The sequence below is a fragment of the Malaclemys terrapin genome, chromosome 9 (assembly GCF_027887155.1).
Source record: "Malaclemys terrapin pileata isolate rMalTer1 chromosome 9, rMalTer1.hap1, whole genome shotgun sequence".
NCBI lineage: Eukaryota > Metazoa > Chordata > Testudines > Emydidae > Malaclemys > Malaclemys terrapin.
The window spans coordinates 28,882,681-28,898,288 of record NC_071513.1 but is presented as its reverse complement, the minus strand read 5'-3'; the positions used below and the strand labels follow the sequence as shown (position 1 = coordinate 28,898,288).

The 15,608-nt window shown below is 39.1% G+C and overlaps 1 protein-coding gene and 1 long non-coding RNA gene across 3 annotated transcripts in view; one reads left to right on the top strand and one right to left on the bottom strand.

Annotated features, from left to right (window-relative positions):
- Positions 1 to 15,608, bottom strand: part of LOC128843372 (connector enhancer of kinase suppressor of ras 2-like) — a 530,962-nt gene that overhangs the window by 218,696 nt on the left and 296,658 nt on the right. The gene's annotated exons all lie outside the window — the stretch shown is intronic.
- The window catches only part of LOC128843373 (uncharacterized), a 236,307-nt gene that overhangs the window by 33,508 nt on the left and 187,191 nt on the right, over positions 1 to 15,608 (top strand). The window lies entirely within an intron of this gene.

The following is a 15,608-nucleotide window of genomic DNA, read 5'->3' as shown; positions in this document are numbered from 1 at the left end:
TGGACACAGCTACCACTCACTAAAAGTTCCACAGTCCACTTTGATCTACTACCATTTTAAAGCAGAGTGCATTATGGAACTTTTAGTGAGCGGTAGCTGGGTCCACACATGCGGCCAGGTAGTGTGCTGTAGATTTACACTTCAGTTACAGTGCACTACTGTCCATACAGTCAAGACCGAAGGGGAAAAAAAAAGAAGAAGAGTTCAGCACTTTGCAAAAATGGGTGGAACTACAAATCTAAGAATTCAAATGAAATATTCAAGGCATATTTGCAATTCAATTTCCATTCAAGCTGGGACTTTAAAAGACTCAGAGACTGACAGTATAAACACACCTTTTTTTTAAAATAGACTTTAAAAAAAATTATTTGCCAATGCCTCTCAAAGGCTCTTTAAGAAAACTGGACAGATATGTAGAATACAATAAACCAAACCAAATGAGTTTGCAAAGCTTATTTATCTTCCATCTTAAAATCCAGTTTGTGGCCAAAATATCAGTACTTTCAAATGGAAAATAAATAAGCATCACCAACTTATTTGGTCTGCATTTTGGTGCACAGTGAACCATACTCCAGGAATCTGAACTTTATGCCACTGTAACCCATGATTAAAAGAATGTGACTTAAAATATTATTGTAAATTATAGCAGAAATGTCTGTAATCACCATTTAATTGCTAAAATACTTTGAAAAGTTGTATTTAGAAGAAGGACCCTTACAAAGAAAAAAAAAATAATCCCAAAGGGAAACTGTACTTTGTATGTTGGTTCTAGGTAAACATATGATAAAGAGGCCATATTTATCTATGTAAAATAGATTTAGCAAGTTAAATACAGAAGCTGCCTGTAATGGAAAAAGTCTCATGATTTACAGCATTTTAAGCAACAGGCATATTCAACACAACATCAACTCATAAAAAAAAAAAAACCAGCAAGGACTCTATGTTGTCCTTTTGATGCAAAGCTGCAATACAAATATGCCATGATTTACCTCAGTTTTCACAGCCATTGAGTGAATCCATTAGAAAATTTTCTCAAGTTCAAAATGGTTCAGGATGACTGAGAGAAATATGTAGACCTAAATGTACTCCCTGGCCCACTGATCATAATTAAAAAGGGAATTTGACTTTTTCCACAGAATAAAACTTAGACACTCTTGGCTCACAGAGTGTCAGCAAGATAATGCAGGAGGCAGACAGAGATGGGTTCAAGTGAATAAGAGGAAGGTGGAGTGGGGCAGAATACAGAGAGAAAAAGGGAGGGAACATATGTGGACGACAAGAAATTATGCAGAGCATATAAGGAGAAAGTGAGTGGGGATGGGGGGGAGGAAAGAGACTAGGAAGGAAAGGAGAAAGGATAACGGTAAAGGGAAAGGATAGAATGATATCACTTAATCCCAGGCATAAGAAAGGGCAGATGGAATCCCCGCTCCAAACAGCCAATGGGAAAGATTCACATTTTCATGCATGCTTAAAGGTTGAATTTGAGCCAGAAATGATCATTTTTGAAGAAGGGCTGGAGACTCAAAAATTAGAAGGCAGAAAACCCTATAATTTATTATTTTTAATTATGATTTTTAAGACAGTTTATATTATGTAGATTCAAATATTATGACTTTTTAATGTTTGGGGCTAGGCAGAATGGCCTTTACATTTCCATTTTAATTGATTTTCTGTTAAACTGAGCAAAGAAGGCAGCATTTAACAGAATGCTTTAGACAGTTCTTTGGTTATTTAATTTTCTTTACTTATTGTTAAAAATATATTTTTATATTTAAAAGTTTTCTTTCTTCTGTCCTGATTATCTCTGTAAGATTATATCTGTACCTGGAATATACTAAAAATAAAATGATATCCAAAAATAACAAGTACTGTGGATGGCCTGGTACAACTATTAATATAATGTTTAGCTGAGTACATTGTGGCATAGTTAGCAATCCTAGCTCAATTCCTCAGAGAGGTTTTGGTACCAGTGTTGGGAATGGTTTGAAGTAAAAATAGATAAAGAGGTGGAATTTCTCCACATTATTGGCAGAACTGATCATCCTGCTGTTACTGTCAGTAAACAGAGTTGACACGAAGGAAATTTGGAACATACAGTTTATATCTTTGGAGGCGGCTTTTAGGGTGTTCTATTAAAATCTAATTAGCAAGAAGAATGAATAGAAAAGCAGATATTGAACGTAAATTCTAGCCTAAAGTATTACTTTTTCTTTCTTTGATCCTTGTAATGGTATTACAGCAAATTCCTTGGTCAGATCAATAGAACAGCATAGTATCTCCCTCCCCACCCCAGTTATTTCAGTTGTTGCTTCATATGGATATACAGGGTCATGAAACTGAGGATACAATTCAAAATGGGGATTCATTGTGCTTTCTTAGAAACAGCTTTTTTTCAAACACTCTTGACAAATTATTTGCTTTGAACAGTACAACAGCTACTCTATCTTTAATTTTCCTTATTTCTAGATACTGCTTTTCTTGTTAGGACAATTCTAATATAACTACCTCACAGTTATTGTAAGGATTAATTAGCTAGTGTAGACAGTGTTCTGAACATAAAGAACAATGTAAGTGCTAAATAGGAATAGATATTCTAAAAATTATAGGCGAGACAATCTGGTCAAAAAGAACTTCAATGGGCTTTGGGTCAGGCCCAAGCTGTACAAATGTGACCATACAGAAAACAATGCCTTATTATGAAAGGTTTAATAGTAAAGAAATTTGTAAGACTAGGTTTTACATGAAAAGTTAAAGAATATAAAATTCATAAACTCTGCAAACAGATGTGCTAATATGGACCCTTGTGCCCACATGGAGTCAAATTGACTTCAGTGAAATTCCACACAGGTGCAGGGGTTTGAGCTAGACTTTTAAGCATAAATGTAAATTTAGTGCTGACAAAGAATGCTGGATATACAGTTTGGCCCAATTTCATCTCACACAAGTCTTCACAGTAACTCCTGATTTCAGCAGTTACTTCTTATTAGAGCTGATCAAATTTTTTTTTGTTTAAAAAACATTCAGTATAATTTGTTGACTTTTTTAAATTTCACAAAACAATTTTTTTTTCCATTCTGTAAGTTGTGATTGGTGCACTTTAATTTTTGGTTGGTGACTGAGTTTTGTCACATGTTGCCATAAAGTGTTCCATATTTGGATGAATGTTACCAAGAATACTGGGAGAGCATGTATTTGGTGTAGCTGACCCTCATATCACAGAGGGTGAACTGCTGTTCCGTTTGGGATAGAGTTTAGGATTAGGCTGGGAAACATTGTGTGGCTGGCTGTTTGTGGGTTCCCTCTTGTACTCCAGTTTTTGAAATGGATTTGCCATTGCAATTTGCAGCTCTTTGGCTGGACTTTACAATACATAAGAGTACTGGCCAGGCCTTACACAGTGTGGGTCTGACCTTCTGCCAGTGGGGTAGGACTACTGGGCTTTTTAGGGGCAGGAAAAGGGATTTGGAACTCGTGTTTCTGCCACTGAACACTAAGGCTCTTTGGTGGAGTTTTCAATATAGTTAGTTGGGAGAATGGGGTGGCTCCTTGAGGGGCTTGCAGTATTCCTCGGTACCACCCAGATATTTCCAGCCTCCCCAGGGTACTGATGCCTGATTCCTGTCCCCTGCTAATACATTAAAGTTGCCCCCCTTGCTTTGAATGCAGGAGTCCAAATTTGGCTTCCCTACAACCACAGAGAAATGCTCTCAAATGATGGAGAGTAGCCATCTCCCTCCATCTTACTGCAGAGCAGTGCAGCCACTTTCCCCCTGCGATCACCACTTCTGCACATGCTCCTGCTAATCAATTCCCCTTCCATTCTTTTGAGAGGGATTTTTTTTCTTTTAAATGAAGAGTTGTTCAGGAATTCTGTTTCAAAATGATTTTCTAATGGAAAAAAATGCCCTTTTTGTAAAAGTAAGTTTTCAGCTATTCTGCTGAATTTTGCTGAAAAGTTTTGATTTTTTTTTGTCAAAATGGCTCCCTGGCTGCCCGCCTGGAAGGATCTTGTCGATTTCACTTTCCTGCAGGGAGAAACATGGAACATGTATTTGATACCTAGCTCTAAAAGTTCTCTCATATCTCCATATTTTGCTTGAAGAACAGAAAGTGAGTTTAAAAATTAGTAGCCAGCGTATCCAGCCTTCCCTAAACTCTGAAAAAACTCTTCATCCTTTTCCTTTAGGTAGAGCATTTTGTGCAATAAGTTATTTGTCAAATATATTATTAATAACTCCTTGTTAAAATGTCTGTCTTGTCTGAAACCACTATTGTCTTGTCCTATGTACCCATAAACACAAAACATTATACTCATTGCATTTCATGTTTCACTCAAAATTAGACATGGGCCCAAGACTAAACTCATATCTGGATCTGAAGTTTCCCAAGTTGAAGGTATTTGGATATGGGATTTTGATTTGGGACCATCTTTATTCAAAACAGAACATTCTTAATAAATGAGAAAATAGGAGTAGGGTTCAGACATTGGAAGTACTTTAGTAACTACAATCTAAAGTGATAAATATAAAAATACTTCTAGTGCAGATAGGAAATGGGACTTGTAAACCTACTATTTCTGAAACTAGTTATAAGAAACCCAGTGAAGGGTTTATTTAATTGGGTTCAGAGTTTAAAAATGCACTTTCTGTTCCCTTCTCAACACCTTTTCTTAAAGTTGTTAATATTTTGAGGTTAAAAATGTGTATTTTATGTGTTAATAATTGTTTTAAAAACCTTATTTTGGTTTGGGCTGCTTTGAGAATTAGTGAATTTAGTTGCATTTATGTGTTATAAAAAGCACAGGTTGAATATATAAAGCTCAGACTAATAACTGACAACCAGAAGAAAGTAGTATGTCCCCTAAACTTTGGCAGTCATGCCTCATTACCTCACTTTATTCGCTTATGGTCTGTTACGCTGGGCCACACTGGCAGTTGGTGAACCTCCGAAGGGAGTGTGGTGCCAGATGGCACACAATGAATGCTACTTTTGCATAATTCAGCACATCTTCAAGATAAATGATAGAAGTAAGATTTAAGAAATCCCATATGCAAACTGTAGCTAATACAGCTGTTTTCAAACAAAATCCATTTGAATGAATTTCTTAACTGTTTTCAATACATCCCTTTCTTTAGACATAAAAACCCAAATTTTCCAAGAGAGCATTTAAAGCATGAAGTATGGTGCTAGTAAGCATGACACTGCATGCACTAATAAAGTCCAACTTTTTTATTTTTTCCTTTGATCTGAGATTTTGGATCACACACATTGTGAACTTATGTTAGATACAGTGCTCTACATGAAAAATATTTTCAGAACATGGAAAAGGTTGTGTGCTCTAAATTGCACACTAGCAACCACCTTTTGTTCATTATCAGCTATATTCATTCTTATTTCTGCCTCATTTGTACTGTGAGAACAGTTCCTAACTGTGCCTTTTCCTTTCATTCATACAATGATTATAAGCAAAGAAGAAAATGAGCAGCAGCTGAAAGTCTTCCCATTGGTAAAATAGGCATAACTATAATTGCATATTGATTGTTTATAAAGTATTAATTGTGTATGAACTTGCACTTTGAGACAGATGGCCACATCCTTTCCATAATCAGAGGTCCTATTATCTGAATATTCCTGAAAATATTCTGAATTTGGAAGCTGCATACAATGGAAGTAGATCTGAAGAATTCACCGCAATGGACAGGGGACTGACACCAAAAACAACAACACAAGAGCAGGCTGAGAGGACACAAGAACTCAATTTTTCCTAACTTGTTTTATGGAGATATATATTTTCAGGAGATAGTCATGGCAGTAGTCACAGATGCACTCAGGCCTGAGCAAGCAGAGAATAGTAAAGGGGAATGAACAGAAGATGACAAGAAGCATATTGGTAGATGGGCATGATTGGCATGAGTTCAGTAAACAAAGCTGAAGCAGAACCTGTGAATGGAAATGGCTAAAAAATCCAGGTAGCAGCATCACAATAGCAGGAACTAGACTGATATTTTTTTCTAATTTAGTTTGTTATTATGGTATCAGACAGATTAACCCATTCAGAGGAGAGTCTTTCTTCTGGAGTAGAAATCTGATCATGAGAATAGAAAAAAATATCTCCTCCAGTACTGAGAGAGTTAGCCAAGGGCTTCCAGGCACTGCAGGACCCTACTCCTCCAAGGAACAACTGAACAATAGCTCAGTTGCACAGAGTGCATGAAAGAGACACTGTATGTCCGTCAAAATGAGCTTCTACTACAATCCCATGACTACAGTGGCTAATGCAATCCATAGATGCATGAAAAGGGGAGTATTAAGTAGGAGTTGAGAGGTTATATTACCTCTGTACTTGGTATTGATTAGACCTCTGGAACACTTAACTCCTCACTTAACATTGTAGTTATGTTCCTGAAAAATACGACTTTAAGCGAAACGATGTTAAGTGAATCCAATTTCCCCATAAGAATGAATGTAAATGAGGGGGTTAGGTTCCCGGGAAATTTTTTTCACCAGGCAAAAGACTATATATATATACACACACACACACACAGTATAAGTTTTAACCGAACAGTTTAATACTGGTACATACTGATGATGGTGGTGAAGCTTGGTTGAGGTGGAGGACTCAGAGGGTGGGATATTTCCCTTACTGCTAAATGATGAACTAACAATTGGCTGAGCCCTCAAGGGTGAACTCTCTCACTCTGCAAGGCAGCAGGAATGGAGGGAGATATGCACATTTCCCCTTTAAGTACACTGCCTTGTTAATTAGATCAGTTTGCTGAGACCGCAGCTGCTGCAAGCTATCTCCGTCCTGAGCCCTGGTGTGTCCCCCCTGCTCTATGGAAGATGGGGTAAGTGGGGTGCAGGAGCAGGGGGGAGGGGGACATCCTGACATTAGCCCCCCCTCTTCCTTCCCTCCCCCCAGCACAGGAAGCAGGAGTCTCGGGGAGCGGCTCCAAGGCAGAGGAGAGGAGTAGCACATGGCAGTGGGGGGGAGGGACAGCGGCAATTGCTAGCCTACTGGGCAGCTGCTGCACAGGGAATTTAGGGGAGCGGGGAGCTGATAGGTGGACTGATAAGGGGGCTGCTGATTCACCCTGGTTCCAAGCCCCCACCAGCTAGCAGCAACGGGATGCTCTTCCTGCAAGCAGTAGACAAAGCAGGCGGCTGCCAAATGACGTTAAAAGGGAGCATTTAAACGAGCATGTTCCCTAATTGATCAGCAACATAACAACAAAACAACGTTAACCGGGACGACTTTAAGTGAGGAGTTACTATACTGTGTCCAGTTCTGATGTCCACAATTCAAGAAGGATGTTGTAAACTGGAAGGGATTCAGAGAAGAACCAAGAGAATGATTAAATGATTGGAAAATTAAGGGTTACTTATCAGGAATAGCTATTCTTCCAGAGTTGCCTCTGTGCATTCACATTTATAGGACCTAGAACCTCTAGTGTTGAGCTGCAGAAATGTATAGCAAACCTGTGTCCACTGGGAGGGGGGTGCAGGAGAGCTCTTGTGAATGCCATTAGCTCCATTTATATAAAGAAGTGCAACCTCCCCCCTCACTACCACATCACTTCCTTCTCCCTAGCCCACAGAGTCCTGAAATATAAAACTCCAAAGTTGAGGGGAAGGCAGGTGAGTAGTGTCCAGGCACACAGATGACTCTTGAAGAACAACATTTGAGAAAGTAACCCTTCTTCCTTTTTTGAGTGTCTTTGTGCATTCCCACTTATGAGAGGCTAGCAAGCAGTGACCCCATCAGAGGAAGGTGTGCAAGGCAAAAATGGATTGTAGCACCACCTTGCCTAATTGAGCATCAGAGCAGTGTCAGGTGCAATGGGCAATGTTTAGTGAAAGTATCAACAAAACTTCATGTTTTGCTTTGCAAATCTCTACAATGGGAACCTGTCTCAGACAAGCTACCGAGGTAACTGTGGCCCTAGTAGAGTGTTTAACTCAAGAGGTACTGGTTTTCTGACTAAAGTAGACCAATGGTCAATACATCTCTTAATCCAGTCAGAAAGAGTTTACTAACAGCCTCTCCTTGTATGTAACAAGCTACCTGTTCATTTTTTTGAAGGATTTAGAGCTGCCCAGGTAACAGCACAGGGCTCTTTTCACATGTGTGGTGTGCAGGCAGGACTCCCCTGGGTGAGCATGTGGCCTGGGACAGAAAATGGGGAGAGTAAACATACTGTGACAGATGAAAATCTGCGACCATCTCACTCATAAAGCAGGGGCAAGGTCTCAATGACTATATTTTTATGTGCTACTGTTGAGTATGAGGAGGCCACCATGGCACTGCGCTCACTAAACCTCCCAGTAGTAGTGATGGCTATTCAAAATGCCATTTTAATAGACAGGTGTTTTAAGGAAGCTTCAGACAGGGGCTCTGAGTATGGAACCATTGGCACAGTTAAAACTAGAATCAAATCCCAAGCTGGGAAAGGTCCTCTAGTACTTGTCACCCAGCACATAAACTGTGTCCAGTTGTTACAGTCTGTAAAGGTAAAGTTCTTTCTGGGCTATAGCTGTTTGTGAACAGAAGTGGTGTGTGGTCAGCAGGTTATCTCCCATGCAGCTAAATGGATTCAGATAAATATTCTCCCTTGCCATCAAGAGAGGAAGTCTGGGCACAGTAGAAGACCAACTGACATTTCTCTGGTATGCTGGAGAAGATTTGTGTACCAATAATTCTGAGGCCACATCAGTGCTAATAGTATGATATTGGCTCTCTCCTTGCTGATCTACCTTATGACTCTGGGAATCAAGGGAGAGAAGGTATGGACAAAGTAATTGCTTCAGTCCAGCAGGAATACATCCAGTAAAGATTTCTTGTTCCTGCGAGCCTTGGTGCTATACATGAAAGCTGCAGTTCACTATGTGAATTGCTTGTGTCAGTATTAGTGAATATACTGATTATATAGGAATTTACTGAGCTGTAACCAACAAATTATTCTAGCTCACTAATGGAAATAATAGTAATTATAAGGCCCATATTGATTCATGACAACTTATATCTAAAAAAGTAATAAAGTACTATATGTGGCTTTGTAAATAATAGAATGTTTCTTCCTTCAAACTAGTCAAGGATAAAATTCCATTTACTTAGCAGTGAATTGGAGCTTGCTCTAAGAAGATAAAAATAAGCTTTTCTGAAGGTCATGTACTGGCTTTTTCCATTTTTTTTCTATGCAAGAAAGGAAACAGATTATTAATTAATACATATGGGTGCAACAGCTTGAAATTAGGTCCCATTATTAAAAAGAATAACCAAATCCTGGCTTTTTTACAATTAGGTAATTAGATACTGAATGATGTTGAAACTGGTAGAAGTCTCCATGATCATGGCACTTTAATTCAGAAGATAGACTTACTTTATACAAATGCTAAATATATTTAATGAAGAATGAATTCATATATACATTTAATGAAAGTTTAAGCATTACTTTTGTTCCTAGAACTGGCCTTAAGTTATCTGTTTAGCTTGTGCCCCAGTATCCCTGTTTCCTTCCTTTTACTCTCTAGTGCCCCTCCTTCCTCTTCCGGGCTTGGGAGAAGAGAGGAACTGAAGATTTCCTCTTACAAATCCTCATGTATGTGGAGTGGCTGAAGGAGAGGGAGGGATGTTTTTGAGAGTTGAATGAATGAGCGGTGGGGAGAGAGGTGGATGATGGGTGGGTGTGGGGGCAGGAAGAGCTAATTATAAAGAGGTGAGTTAACTGAGGCAGGGATCACATGTGCTGGGAAAATGGCACTCCACTTGGGCAATTCCTACACAAATTCATGTGATGCTCATGAAGTGAGAGGCTAATAATGCCAGTGATAACCAGGCGCAAGGCTAAATTCTGCCTCTGTGTAGAAATGTCCTTAAATAGGTCCGTGTGTAAACAACATAAATATGCAACTATATTCTGACTGGCAAAGACCAAATTCACATAGTCCCCACGCAGATTATTCCTGTTAGGAGCTTGAGACAACTGCCTAGGATTGGGTATAGGTGCCTTTGACTGTATCAGCAAAATCATGCTGATTTGGCCTGCATTCCTGTGCCCTTTCTAGAATGCTCCTCTGCAGCTGCATTCACAGAGGGCTTGTGAAGAGGATTCCCCATGGGGTTTTGTCATGCCTGGAGTGAGGCAGAAATATTCAAAGACACTGGAGCTAAATGTTCAAAGGGTGTAAGACTTGCAAGTAAGTTCAGGAAATTAGGCTCTCTTAGCAGCTGGCTTATGCTACTGAACTCCCTTCCACATGATATCAGACTGACCACAGATCTCATCAGCTTCAAAATAAAATATAATAAATCATCTCTCTTTACATTAGCTTCCCTCCCGCAATGACTGCCCTCTACAGATAGTGCCAAAAAAAGTCTACCAACTACTTCATGTAATTGTGTGTGCGCTCAAATACCACAGTGATGGGTGCATTAAAATACAAAGATTAAATAAACTAGATATTTGGTAATTTTATTATGTGAATAAATATTTTCAGGGCACAAGACAAAAACCACTACATTCATTTTTATAGTTGTTAACCTAGCAGGATTTGAACCATAGGAGAAATCCATCTGAAAGGTAACAGGTAGGTTTTTTTTTTTTTTTTTTTTTTTAAACCACCACAAATTTCTGTGAGGGAAGTAGCATTCTTGTTCGTTAAAATTCAAATAGACACATATTAATTTTAGTAATAATTGCTGAATTTGAAAACTGGAATAAAACAACATGCATCAGTGGAGTTATTCAGTACTTATACTGAATTGTTATAAAGTGCTCTAAAGATATGACAGAGTCCATGTCCAAAAGAGCTTTCTGTTCTAAAGACACAAGAAGGTACAATAGCATCCAAAAGCAAACAGGAGAGACAGTGTTGGGAGTGATTTCTCTGGTTGGAATGCTTCACAGACCAAAAGGGACTGGACATCAAACTTGAATTGGGAGGGTATCTGAGAATTAGGGGCAGCATGAAAGAGGTCAGCAACGTCTCTTTGGCTTCCTTTGGACCTTTGACAAATTAGCTTCATGAACCAAGATGCCAGGGTCTCTCACAGTGTGTGCTTCTCCCTTATTCTCTTCCTGTGGAAAAGGGGAGGACTCTACAACATGAAAGGGAAAGTAGGTAAATCAATGTAAGGGTTGTACCCCTAAAGCACAATCTAGCACTTAAAGACCTTACTCATTGAGTATCCTCTCTCTCGTATTCCTAAGATTTTCCCTTATATAGTTTTCCTCTGGGAAAAAAGTATCATTCTACTGCAATTTATATTACTGATTAAGAAAAAAGGTAACTTTGATATCTACACAGTGAATATCAACTCATACTTACAAAACAACTTTTTTAGGCTATGGTAAACAGAATATTGTAGCTAAAATGTAGAACTTATCTGAAAAAGCAGGCAATATTTTATGCTAAAGATACCAGAGGCTATTATGTTGAGGACCTAAAAATGAAATTTAAAAAAATTTAGAAATGGCTCCATAAAGCTTCCACAGGCTGAGGGCTAACTGCCACAGAAGGATTATATGAAAAAAAACTGGTCATTTTAGTTTTCAGCCATCTGTGGTAACTATGTTGCTCAGGTTTCTTGAAGGTTAAAATATCAACCAATTAGGAAAAATAGATAGCTGTGAAGGGTGGCCATTAAAGTGAGCTGCTAAATAAACAAGCAAGAACAGCAGTCTATAATATTTCAAGTACCAATGTATGAGGCATGTTATACATTTTTTACATTGATTTAAAAATAGGTCCAATAACGATACTGATAACACTGGTCTACAATTTTAGAGAAGTCGCCTGCTTCAGAGATAAAATGTGCTATTTCTTATGTATTTTGATGTGCTGAATTCAAATATGACACTTAAAACAACTGATTGGCTACTGTTTCTAAGATATTTAAGTTTTTACATTTTATGTCTGTATATATTGTGTAGATACTAGAGTTTTAATCATAAATTGTAAACCTAGGTCTTTTCATGTGTTTATGGTTGCTTTACATGATAATATTTCACGTGTCCTGTTTATGTAACACTTTAAAAAATCAGCAAAAGGGTTATCTAAATAAAATTTATTATGAAACAAAAGGCAAAAAACTATTATGTACATAGTTTAGTCCTATTCAGTGTCTACTCGGCGCTTCTTGGCTTGTCTCTTGTATTCATTAAATGGAGCATCTCTTGTCACTGTCCAGCAATAGTCTGCAAGCATTGATGGGCTCCATTTGCCCTGATAGCGTTTCTCCATTGTTGCAATGTCCTGGTGAAATCGCTCGCCGTGCTCATCACTCACTGCTCCGCAGTTCGGTGGAAAAAAATCTAGATGAGAGTGCAAAAAATGTATCTTTAGTGACATGTTGCAACCAAGGCTTTTGTATGCCATGAGGAGGTTTTCTACCAACAACCTGTAGTTGTCTGCCTTGTTGTTTCCGAGAAAATTTATTGCCACTAACTGGAAGGCTTTCCATGCTGTCTTTTCCTTGCCACACACTGCATGGTCAAATGCATCATCTTGAAGAAGTTCACGAATCTGAGGACCAACAAAGACACCTTCCTTTATCTTAGCTTCACTTAACCTTGGAAATTTTCCACGGAAGTACTTGAAAGCTGCTTGTGTTTTGTCAATGGCCTTGACAAAGTTCTTCATCAGACCCAGCTTGATGTGTAAGGGTGGTAACAAAATCTTCCTTGATTCAACAAGTGGTGGATGCTGAACACTTTTCCTCCCACGCTCCAATGACTGTCAGAGTGGTCAATCTTTCTTGATGTAGTGGGAATCTCTTGCACGACTATCCCATTCACAGAGAAAACAGCAGTACTTTGTGTATCCAGTCTGCAGACCAAGCAAGAGAGCAACAACCTTCAAATCGCCACAAAGCTGCCACTGATGTTGGTCATAGTTTATGCACCTCAAAAGTTGTTTCATGTTGTCATAGGTTTCCTTCATATGGGCTGCATGACCAACTGGAATTGATGGCAAAACATTGCCATTATGCAGTAAAACAGCTTTAAGACTCATCTTCGATGAATCAATGAACAGTCTCCACTCATCTGGATTGTGAACGATGTTGAGGGCTGCCATCACACCATCTATTGCACACATATATTGCAGGCTACAAGATCACCTTCCATGAAGAAGAATGGGACAAGATCCTTTTGACAGTCATGGAACATGGAAACCCTAAAATCACCTGCCAGGAGATTCCACTGCTGTAGTCTGGAGCCCAACAGCTCTGCCTTACTCTTGGGTAGTTCCAAATCCCTGACAAGGTCATTCAGTTCACCTTGTGTTTGGAGGTGTGGTTCAGAGGAGGAGGATGGGAGAAAATGTGGGTCCTGTGACATTGATGGTTCAGGACCAGAAGTTTCATCCTCTTCCTCGTCTGACTCAAGTGAGAATGATTCTGGTGCATCAGGAACCGGCAGTCCTTCTCCGTGGGGTACTGGGCGTATAGCTGATGGAATGTTTGGATAATGCCCAGTCCACTTTTTCTTCTTTGACACACCTTTCCCAACTGGAGGCACCATGCAGAAGTAACAATTGCTGGTATGATCTGTTGGCTCTCTCCAAATCATTGGCATTGCAAAAGGCATAGATTTCCTTTTCCTGTTCAACCACTGGTGAAGATTTGTTGCACAAGTGTTGCAGCATATGTGTGGGTCGCACCTCTTGTCCTGATCTCCAATGTTGCAGCCAAAATAAAGGTGATAGGCTTTCTTAACCATAGTGGTTATACTGCGCTTTTGTGATGCAAAAGTCACTTCACCACAAACATAACAGAAGTTATCTGCACTGTTCACACAAGTACGAGGCATCTCTGCTCATTTTGGCTAAACAGAAATGTGTCCCTTTGCAAAATCAAACACTGACAAATAAGAGAGCACGACACTGTATAATTTCTAGAGCTGATATAGGGCAATTTGTTCAGCAGAGTGATGTAAGCTTCATTATGATTGCATCATCCATGACTTCTAGGAATAACATGATGCAATTCATATCATGTATGACACAATACCAGCTTCAGATTGCATCATTCATTGTTTTGCCTAAAAAGCAAGTACTGTCCAAACCCAGTCATATATTTATTCATAGATCCAGTCAAAGATGTATTTTAGTCATTTCTGGTTTAAATTGAGATCCCTTCCCTTTAGAACTCACTTATCCTCTGCCATTCCTAAGTCAAGGGTCGTATATACTGACCCAATAGCATATCTTGAAAACTAGAGGCAATCAACAATTTTAATCATCATTTTCGTTCTCAGTGACCCAGAATTAGTAAAGTTTGACTACATTTATTTCAGAAGCATTTTGGCTGTAGAGCAGTGTAATTAAACTTATAAAAGTAGTAAAAGGTTTCAAATTAGGACATATCTTTAGCTTGGACAGTCAAGATAAATTATTCAGCAGGTAAGTATTATTCAAGGACTACTGTTATGAACAACCATACATTTGACAGTTGAAGGGTCACAATTGAGAGCATTATGAAGATTTGCTCAGCATGCAGATAGGTTTATAGCCAGGACCATGAATAGTATTCTGATTGGTAAGGAAAATATTCCCTATGTGATGAGTGGAGATAAGATGACTGAATGGAGGGACTAATTTATACTATGCCCTTCAGAAAGGCCCTCAAGTTTGCCAAGTGCTCAGTCTATTCCAACCTTCAAATCTAAATTATAGGAATCTCTGCCACATACTGAATATTTCTGCACTGGAACATAGAAAATTACATACTGGCTCAAATCAGTGGTCTATCTAATCCAGTACCCTGTCTCTGACAGTCACCAGTTCCAAAGAAAGCAGCATAAACTTCATAATCAGCAAGTATGGAATAACCTACTGTCAAAGAATGACTAGCCCCTTTAAGAGGAAATGGAGCCAGCCATACCTGTGCCATAAATAATTAGCTGATTTCAGCCTAAGGGCACAGGAATAAGGAGGATCAGGTGATATCTTAAGGGACACCTGGGCCTTATAAAAGTACAGATAATTCTGGGTGTGAGTAGGCTCCTGTGAAAGGCCCTGACTGACACAGTCTTCAGGGGAAAGGGTCCTCCAGGAGAACCAGCCTGGGGGTCCAGTGCTCTATCCCAGAGACCAGAAAGACTGATATAGTAGCTCAGAAAAGGAATAGGAATAAGGCCCAAAAGGTAGGCTGAAAAGAAGTCCTGAAGGACAGAAGGACCTTTTCGTTTGGGACTTTTTAGTTTGGGACTTGTTTATTATGTGGCCGGAGGGCTAAGCCACATCTCTGCAAAACTGAGGAGACAAACCTCAGGCAAGGAAAGTAAGGCAGGGAGCCCCCAGCCATTGCATGCTCTGCCAGCAGGGGGCTCTACAGGGCAGCTAGTCCCCACAACACCTATCCATAGGGGAAGTTACTTCCTAACCTAACTAATTTAGTAGTTCCCTTAAGCATGAGGATTTCTATCACTTCTGAAAAAAAACTCGAATGTAGCTGTTAACTGAAATGGGACTCGATTCTGTCTTTTTACTTATGTTTATGTGAAGCATCCCAGGATATCCCTGTGAAGGACACTACGTACATGCATTTTGTTATTCCTGTTTGTCACAATAAAGTCTTGCACAAATATTTTAAAAACTTAAAA